This window comes from Mauremys mutica, chromosome 14 (assembly GCF_020497125.1).
Source record: "Mauremys mutica isolate MM-2020 ecotype Southern chromosome 14, ASM2049712v1, whole genome shotgun sequence".
Lineage (NCBI taxonomy): Eukaryota > Metazoa > Chordata > Testudines > Geoemydidae > Mauremys > Mauremys mutica.
Window position 1 is genome coordinate 11,992,143 of NC_059085.1, and position 15,168 is coordinate 12,007,310.

Sequence of the window (15,168 nt, forward strand, 5' to 3'; positions counted from 1 at the left end):
AATGGTAGGTTTTAACACCTAACAGAAATTGAAAGTGTCTCACTACTAGGGAGAGGAGCAGTAATTTGTTTTGAAAACGCTGGGAAATACAGGACATTGAGCTTTATGTACAAGCTATTTGCATCTTGTATGCTGTTTTGCAGGGGACTTGTTGTGTGCAAGGTGGGGAGGAGTGCAACAGATAAGAGACATGTGCTGTCCAAGAATAAAGTGACCAGAAGAGATTTTAAGATACGTATATACATGCTATTTTATTGGTTTAAGTAGCTATGCTCACATCACAAACACTGACTGTATTTGGACAAATATACAAAATGCACAATAAGGTTATTTTCACGTCACCAAATATACAGATCATTGTCAGGAAGGGAAGTTGCATACATTATTCACCCACGAAAGCTCATGCTGCAAAACATCTGTTAGTCTATAAGGTGCCACAGGATTCTTTGCTGCTTTTACAGAACCAGACTAACACGGCTCCCCCTCTGATACTTGACATTATTTGCAGCAGCTGCATTTGGTGGAAGGTTGTCCTTTGCAGATACAGCCTTGGGCACACTTGGCGCATCCAGGTGGGCAACAGGAACAACAGCCTGACAAGGAATAAAAACAAAAACCAACAAAGCAGTGTCAGAATTTGTCGAAGCCAAACAGCGACCCTACCCTGGAGCGGTGCGTGTGGCAGGCTGAGATAGACCAAATAAGCATCCACAGCCAAGGCTACATCAGAACCCCTATGGGAGTTTTGCACTGAGGGTAAATGAGAACCTAACCATAGTCTAACTTGGAGACCCCAATCCCATAGTTCTTATTCAAGCCAAACTCCTGTTGATTTCAATAGGAATTTTATCTAAACAAGGACTACGGAGTTGAGCCCTTAACTGTTGCATTCACTGGGGGAAACCATGTAGAGCAATATGGGGAATCACTGTTATTTCTGCCTTCTGCTCCTCTTCCCAGGTATGCCACAACCCCTCTCTATTCTTTTCTCACCATCTCCAGTTTAGTCTATTCATCTCCCATCTTCCTATTCCAGATGCCCAATTTAAAACACCCATCTCCTGGGGTATATCCTGGCTTTAGCATCTTCTCTCCAACCCTCTTCTATTTTGCAGGGTGCCTGTCATGTCCACACCTTGGTCTTTGCAAGGCAGCCGATGTGGACTAATATTTTGAGCAGTTTATCAGCCCCCCTCTCTGCACTTCACTGTGGAGGAGGGGAAGGAATTACTAGGACTTGCAGGGAGCATGGACGTGGCCACAAAGAGAGGCAGACATGGCTCTCATGTCAGTTTCCCTTGTGAAGCTGCTGAAGAGACCACACTGCAGCCCAGGTTGCAGTGAGAGCTGAATGAATAAACTGGCAGCGCTGACAGCGCTCTATGGTCTGTAACAATTAAAGAAGGAATTTGTTTGATGTTAGTTTGGAAAAGATTTTTGAAAGGAGCCAAATTCATGGGGGGAGGGAGGGACAAGGACTCATTTGGCTCCTGTATCAAGCAATGGGTTCTGTTAAAACAAAGTTAGAACTGCACATTTTATATATACAGGGACTGTAAAGATTATAAAACGCTACCCACTAGACTGGTTCCTGAAATCTGCTGAGCTACTCACTTTTCCTGCACGATGTGCATTTACAGTTTGTGCATTTGCAGTTGTTACCACAGGTGCAGGTGCCACCTAAAATGAACAAACAAGGAAAAATATCCCATGAAAACACATTGGGTAGAAGCCAGACAGTTCTCAAATGTTACATTTCAGGACTCTAACCATCTTTACAAATATCCACACGTTCACACTGCCTTTGAAACTTGCCAATCAGCCCCAGCATCCGAGAGAACTCAGACAGCAGGTGCTATTTTCATTTCTTTGTCTAAGGGAAGGTTAGCAACAGGTCTCCGGGAAGAGTCTATTCCCGATAGGCAACTGACGGCAGAAATGGCCCCATACCACTGAAAGTCAGTATAAAAGACTCGTTTTTTTAAAACGCAGGTTGCTACATTCTTGCTTCCAACTCTGCTCTCCAGTTCAAGGAGAAAACCCAGTAGCTGCTAGTACATTTCTGACAGCTTGGGGGCCTCGGGAGGGTAACTGGACACCTCACAAGGGAGTTTATAGGCTCGAGAACAAACAAGGTGGTGGGAGAGGTGGAGCACACCGGCAACGCCAGGCCACGGAACAGAAACCCCCGCGCTTAGCCAGGAGAATCCGGCCCCGGGCAGAGGAAACGCCCGCCTGCCCTAAGCTGAAAATCCTTCCCAGTCCCTACAACAGGGCGCTGCAGGCAAGTCCCGCCCCGCGGTGAGATCCCGGCGCGGGCAGGTGCGAGCGCGGCCCGGGATCTCTCTGCAGCAGGGCAGGGCAGGGCAGGGGGCTGCGGAGCGGGGTCACTCACCGATCGCACAGGGACAGGCCGGGCGCTCCATTGCTCGCGTGGCTTCAGCCGCCGGCTTTGCAGGGACGCTGGGGACCCAAAGGAGAAGGTGTCAGGGGCGGCGGCCACAGCCCCTTATATAGACAGGCACTGGAGAGGGAGCGGGCGCAAAACCCCCGCCCATTGCGCACGGCTCCGCTCCGGTCCTGGCCCGGGGCACTGCTGAGCCAGGCGCCTTTGCACGGGGGCAGGGCTCCGCTCCGCTCGCGCCGGCCTCCTCCCTCCCGCAGCCAGCGCCAGGTGCGCGCAGCCCTGCGGCCCCTATTGGCACCGGGAGAAACGCGGGCAGGGATGGAGCCCGCCTGCCGCTCACTGGATGCGGGGAGGAGATAGGAGCGCTGGGCTCCTTGCAGAGCGTGTCTGCGTGAGCACAGAGCCCTGTGTGCACTCAGCACAGGAATGACACACACAGCTCCGCATGCACCAGGCTGCAGGGGCTCGGGGCTCCTTCCAGAGGGTGTCTGTATGAGCACAGAGCACTGTGTGCACTCAGCACAGGAATGACACACACAGCTCCGCATGCACCAGGCTGCAGGGGCTCTTGAAATTCTTGGTTCTGTAACCCAGAAGACTGTCTAAGCAGCCGGACTCCCCGAGCTTCTGAATGGACCATGCAGAACAAGAAATACTCTTAGGTAGCTTAATACAATATGTAGGGATCAGACCCTCAAGAGACTGAGCAAGGAATCAATGGTTTTAAATTCCAGATGAGAAAGGAGCGCTGGAAATCCCAGCCGAGATGAGTTAGGAGGAGGAGATCGACATCTGGTTTTGTATGCAAGGCTATTAAACCTTTAAATTCAAGCGGATCTTTTAAAACTGTGAACAAAAGGAAAGGCCAATATAAAAAAAAGAGAGAGAGTTTTCTATAAAAGAGAAAAATAACGGCAAAGTAATTATTATTTGTATTATTGCGTGTAGGAGCCCCAGTCATGAACCAGGACCCCGCAGTGCTGGACACTGTACAAAAACACAGCCCTGCTCCAAAGCGTGTAATCCAAGTATAAGACAATAGATACAGACAGACTGAGGGAGGAGAACAAGCAAACAATGAGACAACATTCCTACACTTCCCCCAACGTCTGTCAAAAAGCTCACCAGCACCGGGCATCTTGAAGAGTCCAATCTGAATGGTTTCGTGCTTTCTACCACTTGATAACTAGTTTTCATGGACCAACATGAAGCTCTTATTTTAGAGATTCTTACCAGTATGCAGAAGTTAAATACTAAAACATGGAAACTCAAGGCATGTCCACTTTTTAAAATCAAAACCACATTAGAACTCTTGGATGGCCAAATTATATTCTAAAATGCAGGATTTCAACATTCTCGCATTGAGCCAACAGCATAATGGCTATTCAGACACTAAGTAAGGAAATGGTTCTGCATTAAGCCTACAAGTAAGTCAACAATCAATACTTCGGTATTACAGTAAAAATGTGACGTACTCTTTAAAATTCCTGCTGGCTTCATCCTTCTCTGTCATGCACAGCTCTCAGCATAAAACAACAACAGAGTATCAAGAGAGGACTGAAATACAACTTATTTTCACAGCTACCAAATAGAGTTACGTTAAGTTTCTAACCCAAATAGTGCTCTAATACTGCATAGAAATGTTTTATTCTGTAACTGCAGGACAGCATACGCCAAAGAAACAAAAGGATAGAATTTCAGAAAGTAAATTAATTTGGCAGTTCAGCAGGTAGAGCAGCAACACTAAACAAACAAACAAAAAACAAGCTACTGTGAATTAAGTGCTTGGATCAGTGACTCTCTCCCCCCACCCCCCCCATATAAATAAATAAACTAAAAGGTGAGCAAAAAAAAGTTTTCATCACATACATGAAGTCTGCTATGGTTTGGCAGGCTTATTTTGGTATTGCCTATATGGCCTCATCACAATGGTATCCAGGCAACACAACGTACTGGACCAGTCTGGAAAAACTAGCACCCAAATCAGTGGTAGGATGTTGGACTTCCAGGAAAGGAGGAGTATAACACACCATTCATTCCCTGCTTGTAACAGAATGAATGCCTCAAATCTAGCTTCTATCTTAGATCTCCTATCCAGATGCTGCTGAACCACTGGGGAATCCTCCCTTTTTAAGTGATTCCGTTGTGCGACTGCACAGCATAAAGCAATTGATTACTAAGCTTAGAGAGCGGTTTTTCTTTGGAGACATGTTGGGTTAAACCATGTTTTTCAGAAAAAAAATCATTGCGGTTCTTAAGCCAATATGGTGAAACCATGAGAAAGCAGAAGCATACTCCAAGTGATCATTCTCATCCCCACAGCCTCATTCAATCCACTACAAGAGAACTCTATCATGCCTTGTCAAGTATACCTTATAGCTCCTGCAAATCCCCTGGCTGAATTTGCCATTTTCTTCCTTGTGCTCAAAAGGCTCCGGCATCTATACATTCACTCTCGTCTGCTGACACAATACATTCTCACCAACGGAAAAAAATAATGCCCAATCTCTGACAGTGGAACTTCTGGAGTTGAGGAAGTTAGGAGGCAAGACATTGTAATGTTGTTGAAACCAAGTTTCTATGGATATGTGCAGTGCCCTTGTCTTTTCAGCAGCGTCACTTGTGGGTTTTGTGAAGCAGTTCACAGTGGTAGTTTTATTCCACAGGTTTCATTACAAAAGTTGCAAGTTGGGATAGAATTCCTCAACACCTTGGTAACGGCATACAAAGGGTTTTGAGAGATAACTCCTCTCAAGTTAGCCTCACTCGAGTAAGTTCAACCACACTGCAAAACACCACCCAATGCACACAGAAGTGATTGTATTAGCAGCACAAAGTGACCGTGTTAGCTGGTAACAGGCTGTGCTAACTCAAGCTGTGGCTTATACCCTTTGACATCCAGTCAACTCAAGTAAAAAGCACCATCACACTGAAGTTAAGGGTGTTTGTGTGTGGACAAGACTCAAGTTACAGGTAACAGCCATAATTTGAGTCACTCCGCAGTGAAGACAAGCCATAGGTCACTGACTCAGAGGCAGCCCAGGTTGGTTGCGATATGAAACATTCTACCATGATGTAGACACATTATTCTCCAGGAACTAGACTGAAACTGCCATTTTATTTTAATTTGTTTTTTCAAGTCAGTAAAGAAGCTCTCCCACCGCTGTAAACGTCACACTCCAAAAATAAATACATGGGGCTGACAAGAGTAAAAGCACTTATGAGGCAGTAAGCCAGATAGTCAATTTATGAGGAGAAGCAAGTTCATTTTTATCCAGTATTCTAAGTATATTAGGATTTATAAGAAGAATACTGCTGAATATTAAAAACACATTTGTGGTAACTGAACAGGTTCTGAATGACAATAAAGAGAAGAGATATTTAATACTTTCATACTACCTTCCACCAGAGGACCCCAAAACACTTTATAACACTAGGAAGAACAAAAGTCAGAGATCCATATGGTAAGCATTATCCCCTTTTACAGTTAGAAAAATTGAGGCTTGGAAAAGTACGGTAATTGTCTAGCTTAAGGTCACAAATGAAGTGGATTTTGAAAACAGGATTAGAACCCAATTCTGACATGATAGTGGTCCCTTTTGGCCTTAAACTTTATGACTTCCAGTCCTGAGATTTAACCACTACAGAACACTGCCTCCTCTCTCGATAAATAAAAACACCGTGGGGTTCTGGTCAGGCTGTATAGTTCAATGATACTGGACAGGACTGAGTCCATATTTGACCTGGCACACTAAAACACTACATAAATATTTGGATTGGCATTCTTGTTCCAGAACGCTCTTGGAACCTATTTCAACCTGTTACTTTCAAAGTCTATAATCGACATCCTCTATTGTCTTATATCTTGTGGAGCCTCTGTGAAAACAAAGAACCTGCCATTACCTGCTTGTCCAGAACATATCTGACAATAGTTTACTCATTTGTTCTGAATGTGCTGCTTTCAGTCAGCAAATACTAATGGATAAATCTAAAGTGCTGAAATCTTATATTCTTGTCTATTCCTGACATGAGAGGAGTACCTCTAATACATCACCAATTTTTATTTCTAATTTATAACCTTTGGCATAAGAAGCCCAATACTTTCTGTTCCATTTTATCCATTTTCACAATGGATCGTGTGCTAGCAAATAATGTAGAAGCAGCAAAGAATCCTGTGGCACCTTATAGACTAACAGACGTTTTGCAGCATGAGCTTTCGTGGGTGAATACCCACTTCTTCGGATGCAAGCTTGTATTCACCCACGAAAGCTCATGCTGCAAAACGTCTGTTAGTCTATAAGGTGCCACAGGATTCTTTGCTGCTTCTACAGAACCAGACTAACACGGCTACCCCTCTGATAGAAAATAATGGTAAGACTCTATCTGTTATTAGATCTTTCCAAAGAACAGAGAATGGGATATCTTGTCAGATCAGAAAATGGCATTTTTTTAAAAGACAGATCAAAAGAGATGCGCCTCGATTTTCCAAATGCCAAATATATCTGAATCTGTAGATTATCTGAAATTAGTATAGAAAAAGTGTTTGGTTTTTTAACATCAACCATTGACGTTATGAAGGTTGCAGATGTTCCCCTAAAACCTTTGTAAAATATCAGGATTTGCCTTATTTCTTTTTAATTTAATATTTAATGGAACTGAAATGCCTCAGCTAGAATGAGGAAAAATGCAACAAGCTTTGTCCCTCCCCCAGCACCACCCGTCACTCCCAAGTTCTAACAATTCAACTTAATGCTGAATTGCTACAGTCTTGGAACCCCAATACAGCCACCATATCAGTGCCCCTCCATCTGGACTTCCATCACTCGCTGCTATTCCAGCCCTAGCCACCCTACTTCCCATCCCACCCCCACCAAAAAATCACTGCTTTGCCAATGCAGTTATGCCCAAAACTGGAACGCGTCTTATTTCAGTTCTGGCTTTATCCTGATCAGAGACTTAAACAAAGTTTACACTAACAACTGACTCTGTAAAATGACACTATGCTTACTGTCAATGATCCCCTATCAAATGGGTTCAGTTTACAAGTAAAGAGACATTTTTCCCCCCAATTTCCAGCTCTGAAAACTTGACATGAGATCTGACAGTCCAGCTGGTGTTTTCCTTCTAATGCCAACAGTAGTAAAGGTTCTACAGTGATAAAGGTTCTTGGTAACACCTATGCAAACCCTTCAATGGTTTAATGATGATGTATAATAAGGAACAGAATCCAGCTTAATTCTTCGTGGCTGTGTTAGCTCTTCAGGGTTAACAAGAGTAACAAGCAATAACATTTTAGTCATGAAAGTGAGCACATAGGACTTAATATATACAGAAGGCAGAAAATGCCAGTTTCACAATCACTGTTCAGAGTTGAACTGCACCTTAAATAATTTCCACTGAATGTCATGGTGGTCTTGCAACACAGAAAACTGCCCAGTGGGATCTAGATGAGACCAAGCTCAGTGATGTGGGTGACCAAATCTCGAATTTGAATCAATCTCCGTAAGGGAAAGTCTAACACGAACACAGTGCCCCATACCATTAATAGGAGTGTTAGTATGATATCATCTTCAGGGATCCAAAACAGTCACTGTCACACACCTGGTGCATCCTGGTGTCTGCCCCTTTGTCGGCCCAGGAGCCTGGGGCCCGCCAGCCCTGTTTGATTATCAGACCCTGCTGGGAAAGGGGCAGGTGCTCCCTTGGCTGAGAGGCAGAGTTGAAGATGGGGCTGCAGGAGAAAGGTTGGCTCCTGTGACTAAGGCTCCTGGGTCTCGGCAGCCTGCTTTGGTTAAGAGTTGTGTGTTACTTTATGAACATCTGGTTGAATTAATAGGTCAGCGCTCTGGAGGAAGGGTCTAAAGGATACTGGCCATGGAGTGGGCACAGGCTGGGAGACAAGCCAGAAGCCTACACCTGGCCAGGGGCTCATCAGCATTACTCTGTATGGCCAGGAGGGAGCCTCTGGATCAGCATAGCCATCGGGGCTACCATAAGATATGGTGTACTATTTGATTAGTTGGTAAAGCTGTTGACCCACTCTGTGAAGCCTTGTGAACAGTTTATCCTACATTGCTGGACCAGGGCGGGTCTGGTACTGCAACTGTGGAAACAGATGGGGAAATGGGGTTATTTGGAGACATACAAAATGGAGCAGGTTAATTCAGCAACCTCCAGAATAATTGCTTTGTCTGCATTCTGATGTCCTACCCACCAGTGCCCAAAAGCAAATAGCTTATTGGATCTCTCTCTCCTGGGTCTTTAATAGAATTCCATACTCCACATGGAATTGCATTAACTGCACATGTGTCAACTCACATAGAAAGAAGAGCTGCAATGCTAGGTGGAAAAAAAATGAAACAAAAGAGTCCCTCCCACACCCCCGAAAACCTTCTGTTATTTAGACACGTGACAGTGATTCAATTTCACTGTCTATTGCAGGCATTTTATATAAGGCAAATAGGCACAGGATGACGCCCCTGATCGTTTTCCTTTTATCAGCTTGGAACGTCAGAAGGAAAATGGGTGCAAGCAAGCAAACAATTGCCTCCTATGCCAATGAAAGAGACTAAGATAAAATCTTAACTATTGAGGACTTAGCTTATGTAGACATCTGCAGTTTTCAGCTCCACAGATTAGAACTTTTGCATCAAATATGTTCTGAGAACAAATTATCCTCTTCCTTTTTAAATTTATTTTCTCTGCCTTGCATGATCAACACAGACAGAGTTTTCAGAGCTCCAGATGGCAACAAGAAGAAAGTGCAACCCAGGCAAAGTATTTACATTTCCTGTGATGGTTCTTTCTTATCATTCCTCATCAACCTGAGCTTCTTTTCTGATTCTAAAGACTTCAAGGAGAAGTTCATATGAACTCTGGAGAACATGATCCAGGCTCCAGGGAGCCACAGGGAGATCTCACAAGAGGATTAAAGGAAAGATCTGTTTTCAGTTGCCAGCGGACCAGAAAAGAAGATCCTACTGAACCTTGTGAGTGCTAAGAGCAGAAACTTTTATAAGATCTTTTAGAGTTTCACTTTGGCTCTTCAAGCTGACATACCCATGGCCCTGCACAAGGCAGTGAACATCTTCTGGACTTTGCAATATGCAAAGTGCATAGACTTTAGGAAAGCATATGAAAAAGGGTCTTCCTTGCTCTTAAGAGGGGCCTTGCCAGGCCAAGAGACTTTGGGAGCTTGGATCAGGAAGAAGCAGACAATGTGGTAAGGCAGCGGTTCTCCATGGTCTTTCTTTCCATGGTCAGCCTCTGTGCATTTCCTTTCAGAAGAAGATGTGTTCTCCAAGTCTGAGCTTCAATCCCAGAGGGTGTCATGGGGGAAACTTCCTAGCAGTGTTTTTTTCCTGCTATGCAATTTGAAAGCCCTCAGTAAAATATGGACTCTCTCTGTCCCTAGCAGAAAGGAAGTAAGAGAGGACCCTTTCTGTCAATATTTCAGTGTTGAAAACAATGGCAACAGTCTGTGCCATGCCCACGGCCAAATTGACCTCCTCTAAATCTACTCAGGGGGTTGTCCGCCTGGTGCCCCTTTCACTTACAGTCAGTAAACTGGGAGTAACTCCCTAGGAGTCAATGGAATAATACAGGTGTAGGTGAGCGGAGAATCAAATCCTTGCTTTCGAGGCTATGCAGTTCTCTAGAGCAGTTTAAAATGTCCTCCTTCCATTCAGTGCCTCTAAGATTTGGGAGAAGACTTCAGACGTCTCTGATTACTAGGTGCAGTGTCCCTTTTTCATTTGGCCTCTCAGACTAAGGGATCGAAGGCTCTGTCTGCACTAGAAAGGCTTTGCTGATACAGCTATACTAGAATAGCTATACTGGCAAACCCTACTTGTGGAGTTCCCCGAATGAAAAGAATTATATGGGCATAAGGACTTTTGAGCTGATATAGCTGTGTCAATGCTAAGACTTTTTCCAACATAGCTTATGTTGGTTAGAGGTGTGGATTTTTTTCTCCTCCACGCTCCTAACTGACATAGCTATGCCAGCAAAACTTGTGTATGTAGACCAGGCCTAAGCCTCACTTTTCACTGGGTACATTGCTGATAAAGGACAGACATGAAGCTAAGCTTTACGGAGAAAGGAATCCATCCTTTTGCAAACCTGAAAGGCTGGACAAATCTCTCTCTCCTTTAGTAAAACTAGCCTCATTCTTTGTGTCCCAACAAATTAATATTATCTTCTGTGCTATCATCTCCCCAATGTTTCGTCCTCAAATTCCTCCAGTAATCCAGAGTTCTCTTACCTTCCTTCATCCCAGGTCAGGAGCATGCTGTTCAGACAATCCATTGCCCACTTGCTATACATCCAGGCAGCAAGTGCCGAGATGCCAGAAACTTCAGGAAGTTTATTCCAAGAATTGTCATTGAAGAAGAGATGGCACCAGAGCTTGCACTTCAAGCACCCACATTTCACAGTGACAGCAATGGACTTGGGAGGTATCACAGTGTCTGTGGCTCCGAAGGACATACACCTCCATGCCCTAATGGCTCCTTCCTTCCATGGGTATTGCTGCTTTATGCTGAGCTGGAATTTTCAGTACCAGACTCAGCTTTTTGGAGCTGTAGCTTTTGCCAAGAATATTTACCGAAGTCAGGCTAGCAGGGGCAGCTGAGCTTTGTTGAAAGGGGGACATGCTTCACACCATACGTGGACAACTGGCTTTGAGGATACATAATCAATCCAAGTCTTAAGGACTGGGGAACCCACATGGAATCATTACTGCTGCAAGGATTGTGGTCTGTGAGCAGGATAGTTATACACAAGCTTGAGGCCGTCAGGTTGGCTTTGCTAGCTTTCTAGTCACTGCACAAGAGGAAAGCATGTTCTCATAAGGACTGACAACTCGACTGTGGTGGCCTACCTCATTTGACAGAGGAGAGCCAAAAGCAGGTAACTCCCGGCAAAGGCATTGCTGCGGATCGTTGTGTGGAGACCAGCCTCATATCCATCAAGGCTTTTCCATGCACAAGGGACACAGGGTAGAGAAGGTCAATCAGATTTCTCTCTCTATAGCGCAAAAAATCACAGCACCTAACCACTTGACTGGTTGCCTTTCCTACTTGCTGCTACTAGTAAGAGGAAAATCCTATTGAGCAGAGGAGGTACAGAATAGATCCTTAGCCAGAAATTTTAAATGGACAACTCAAAGGTTGAATTGTCATCTTTCTAAGACAAGGGGAAACAATCTTGATGTAGACGTTTACTTATTTTCGCAGTTCTAGAAATGGTAAGCAGCCAGAGTCCTTCAATCGGTTATGAGAGCTAATCTGCAAGCTTGGATACATTTTATAAACAAACTTGTAAGGAGAGACTCTGAGAAGATAAGAACTTGTCCTGACTAATGGGGTGGGGAAAGATGCCTTTAAAAAGCATAGAGGGTAGGATGTCTCCTATGTGGATTTAACCACAGAGAAGCAACAAAAATACAGTACAGTATATCACTAACAAATTATGCGCAATACCATTAAGCACTTCATCCTACCAGCAAATGTGAAGCCAAAACACTTAAACCTCAAGTCAAACAGTAAAATGAAAATAGAAGAGAAGATACAATGTTGATATACTGCATTACTAAAGCAGCCGGGCCTCAGTAATCATCTCTCTCCTTATCATTATAAATGCATTTAAAATCTACTGGATATGCCATCTTTAATTCTGAACAGACTAAATTAGGAGGCGGGCTGGGCCTGGACTAATAAGAAAAATATGACAGTGCTATTTGTATGCAAAAAATATATATATTACGGAGTCTCACAATATCATTTCAGAGTTAAGTCTTCTTTGCATCACACTTGCACAGCTTGGCGTTCGCTGAGATGTGGGTGGGAGAGCTGTCTGTTAGTCTGGGTCACAGAGGGGCCCTTGCATTGCCGAATTAGTGCTGGTTCCAGATTTACCAAAGCCTTTCAGCTTCTTGTAACTATTTAATAGACAGAGTAAAAGGGTTCAAACATGCCATTTTCAGTTACAAGCCTCAGGGCAGAAGAGAAAAGAAATAAGAGAAAGTTACTCACCTTGCAGTAACTGAGGTTCTTCGAGATGTGTGTCCCTGTGGGTGCTCCACTCTAGGTGACGGTGCGTCCCGGCGCTGTCGATCGGAGATTTTCGGTAGCAGTGCCTGGTTGGGGCGCATGCACCCAGATGGTATCTCCCGTCTAGTTGGAATCTTCCTGAGTGTGTGCGCCCCACACCCTCCTCAGTTCCTTCTCTACCGTGGAGAGTAATCTTAGTACTCCAAAGTAGAGGGGAGGAGGGCGGGGAGTGGAGCACCCACAGGGACACACGTCTCGAAGAACCTCAGTTACTGCAAGGTGAGTAACTTTCTCTTCTTCTTCGAGTGCTGACCCTGTGGGTGCTCCACTCTAGGGGAATGTGTAGCAGTACCCACTACGGTTGGTGGGACTTTGGAGATACGGCAAGGAGTACTGAAGATAGTACTGTATGACCTACTATTGTGTCTGCCGTGGTGTTTTGCGTTAGAGCATAGTGTTTTGCAAACATGTGTTTAGATGACCATGTAGCCGCTTTGCAGATATCAGGAATGGGAACATTGTGTAAGAAGGCAATGGATGCCGACATGGCTCTAGTGGAATGAGTTCTAACGCCTTCAGGCAGTTGAAGATTCTTCGTTTTATAAACTAAGTAACTATGTAACTATACTAAAGGAAGGGAAACAACTGGGAAGTAATTAATAATTATTTCTATGTTCTTTGTTACTGTTTCCTATAGGTACCAGGGAAGAGAAGGCAGCACTGCTCCGAGTCCCGTCTTCAGCCGAGGACGGTTGAGAAGGAACTGAGGAGGGTGTGGGGCGCACGCACTCAGGAAGATTCCAACTAGACGGGAAATACCATCTGGGTGCATGCGCCCCAACCAGGCACTGCTACCGAAAATCTCCGATCGACAGCGCCGGGACGCACCGTCACCTAGAGTGGAGCACCCACAGGGACAGCACTCGAAGAAGAACGAATGTTTCATCAGACTTATTATATGGTAACCCATAGCAGGCAAAATCAATTACTGTCAAGAGGATTTGTAGATATGTCTCACACATCTCATTGCAATGCTGTTCCCCCCTCCCCCTTTTCTGTTTGGGAAATCTCTTTTCTGCTTCTCTTTCTATATATTAGAATCGAGCCTACAGAATCTTGATGGATTCCAAACGCATTCAGAGCAGACAATTTTTCAAAATGGAGTATGACATTCCCACCTGCACACACCCACTCACCTAAGATAAGAATCAAATCTTCAGCAAACTATTACCATTTTCAGTTTCAGACTAGGTTTTTGTTTTACTGGACTTCAGTCTATCAAAAAGTAAATGGTGGGGCCTCAACTGGAATACAATGTGCAGTAATGGTTACCCCATCTCAAAAAGGATATAGCAGAACGAAAGAAAGATGACAAGAATGAGCAAAGGCCTACAAAAAAAACCCAACCCTCATATGAAGAGAGATTGAAAAGACTGGGTTTATTGGGGAGAGCATAAAGGCCTATAAAATAATTAGAAAGTAGATCAGAAACATCTGTTCTCCCTGTCTTGTAACAGAAGAACTAGGAGACATTCAATTAAATTAAAAGGTGGCAAAAATTCAAAATGGATAAAGGGATTTTTTTTTTGCACAATATGTAAACGTAGAACTCACTGCCACAGGAAGGCGTTGAGGCCAAAAATTTAGCAGGATCAAAAAGGAACTGAACATTTCTATCGATATCGAGCATATCCAGAATTAATGATGACAAAAAATTGTGGAAGGGACATCAAACCTCATACTTCAGGACTTAAACCAAACTAACTAACCTGACTAGACCTGACAAAGGGAGCAGATGACTACACATCTGTGCACTGCAGGGTTCTTACCCCTTCCTCTGAGGCTCTTGCAACTGGCCACTGTCAGAGACAGGATACTGTTCTAAATAAACCGCAGGTCTGTTCCAACATGGCAATTCCTATGTTAAACATGGTTCCAGCTAATGCCAGTCCCTACCTTGACTCAAACTCAATACTGCCAATCCCACGTATTCATAAATCATGAGTCAGGCCCCCCAGAATCTGAGTCTGATTTAAAAATAAAATAAAAGAAATAAAACCCCCACAAGATTACAAAAATTAATTCAGGGTTCTTTTCGTGTACTTTCTAGTTTCAGAGGCTCTCTGGTCATGTTTTCAAGCTTTTCTTCACAACCACAACTGCTAGAAACTTAGCTTTCATTTTAAAAAGAAAAAGGGAAGCGTCTCACATAATCACCTTTAAGATTTAGCAAGGCTGCTAAATTGATGTTTTAAAACTCTCACTTTTCTAAGTTTCCCACGCCATTATGGTTGGCCAATAGGCTTGATTTAAACATTGTTCCAGCTAAGTTCAAACTCTTCTGAAATGTGATTCAAATTCAAGCATAGGCTTTTTGTTTCAAGCACAGAATACCTGCTTGCTGAGAAACAATGTGTTGATAGATATATCTGAATTCCTACTTAGGGCTCCCCTAAATTTCTGTAGACCATGACAGACATGAAAGGTTAGTAAGGAAAACAAACAGAAGAGGAAGTTTGCAGCAGCAGCATCTGTTTGCTTTTTTGACCGCCGCTGCACACTGCGTGGACCTCTTCAGAGAACTAGTCACGATGACTCCAGATCTCTTTCCTGATTAGTTGTAGCTAAATTAACCCCCATCATATTGTATGTATAGTTGGGGTTATTTTTTCCAATGTGCATTACTTTACATTTATCCACATTAAATTT

General features: G+C 43.9%; 1 long non-coding RNA gene across 1 annotated transcript; it reads right to left on the minus strand.

The window, feature by feature from the left end:
• Nucleotides 1-248: 248 nt before the first annotated feature.
• On the minus strand, nt 249-2,531 carry LOC123349135. Its single transcript, XR_006573389.1, has 3 exons — nt 2,396-2,531; nt 1,615-1,680; nt 249-593 (listed from the first exon to the last, which is right to left on the minus strand). It is a non-coding gene; the product is annotated as an uncharacterized LOC123349135 (long non-coding RNA).
• Nucleotides 2,532-15,168: the final 12,637 nt, after the last annotated feature.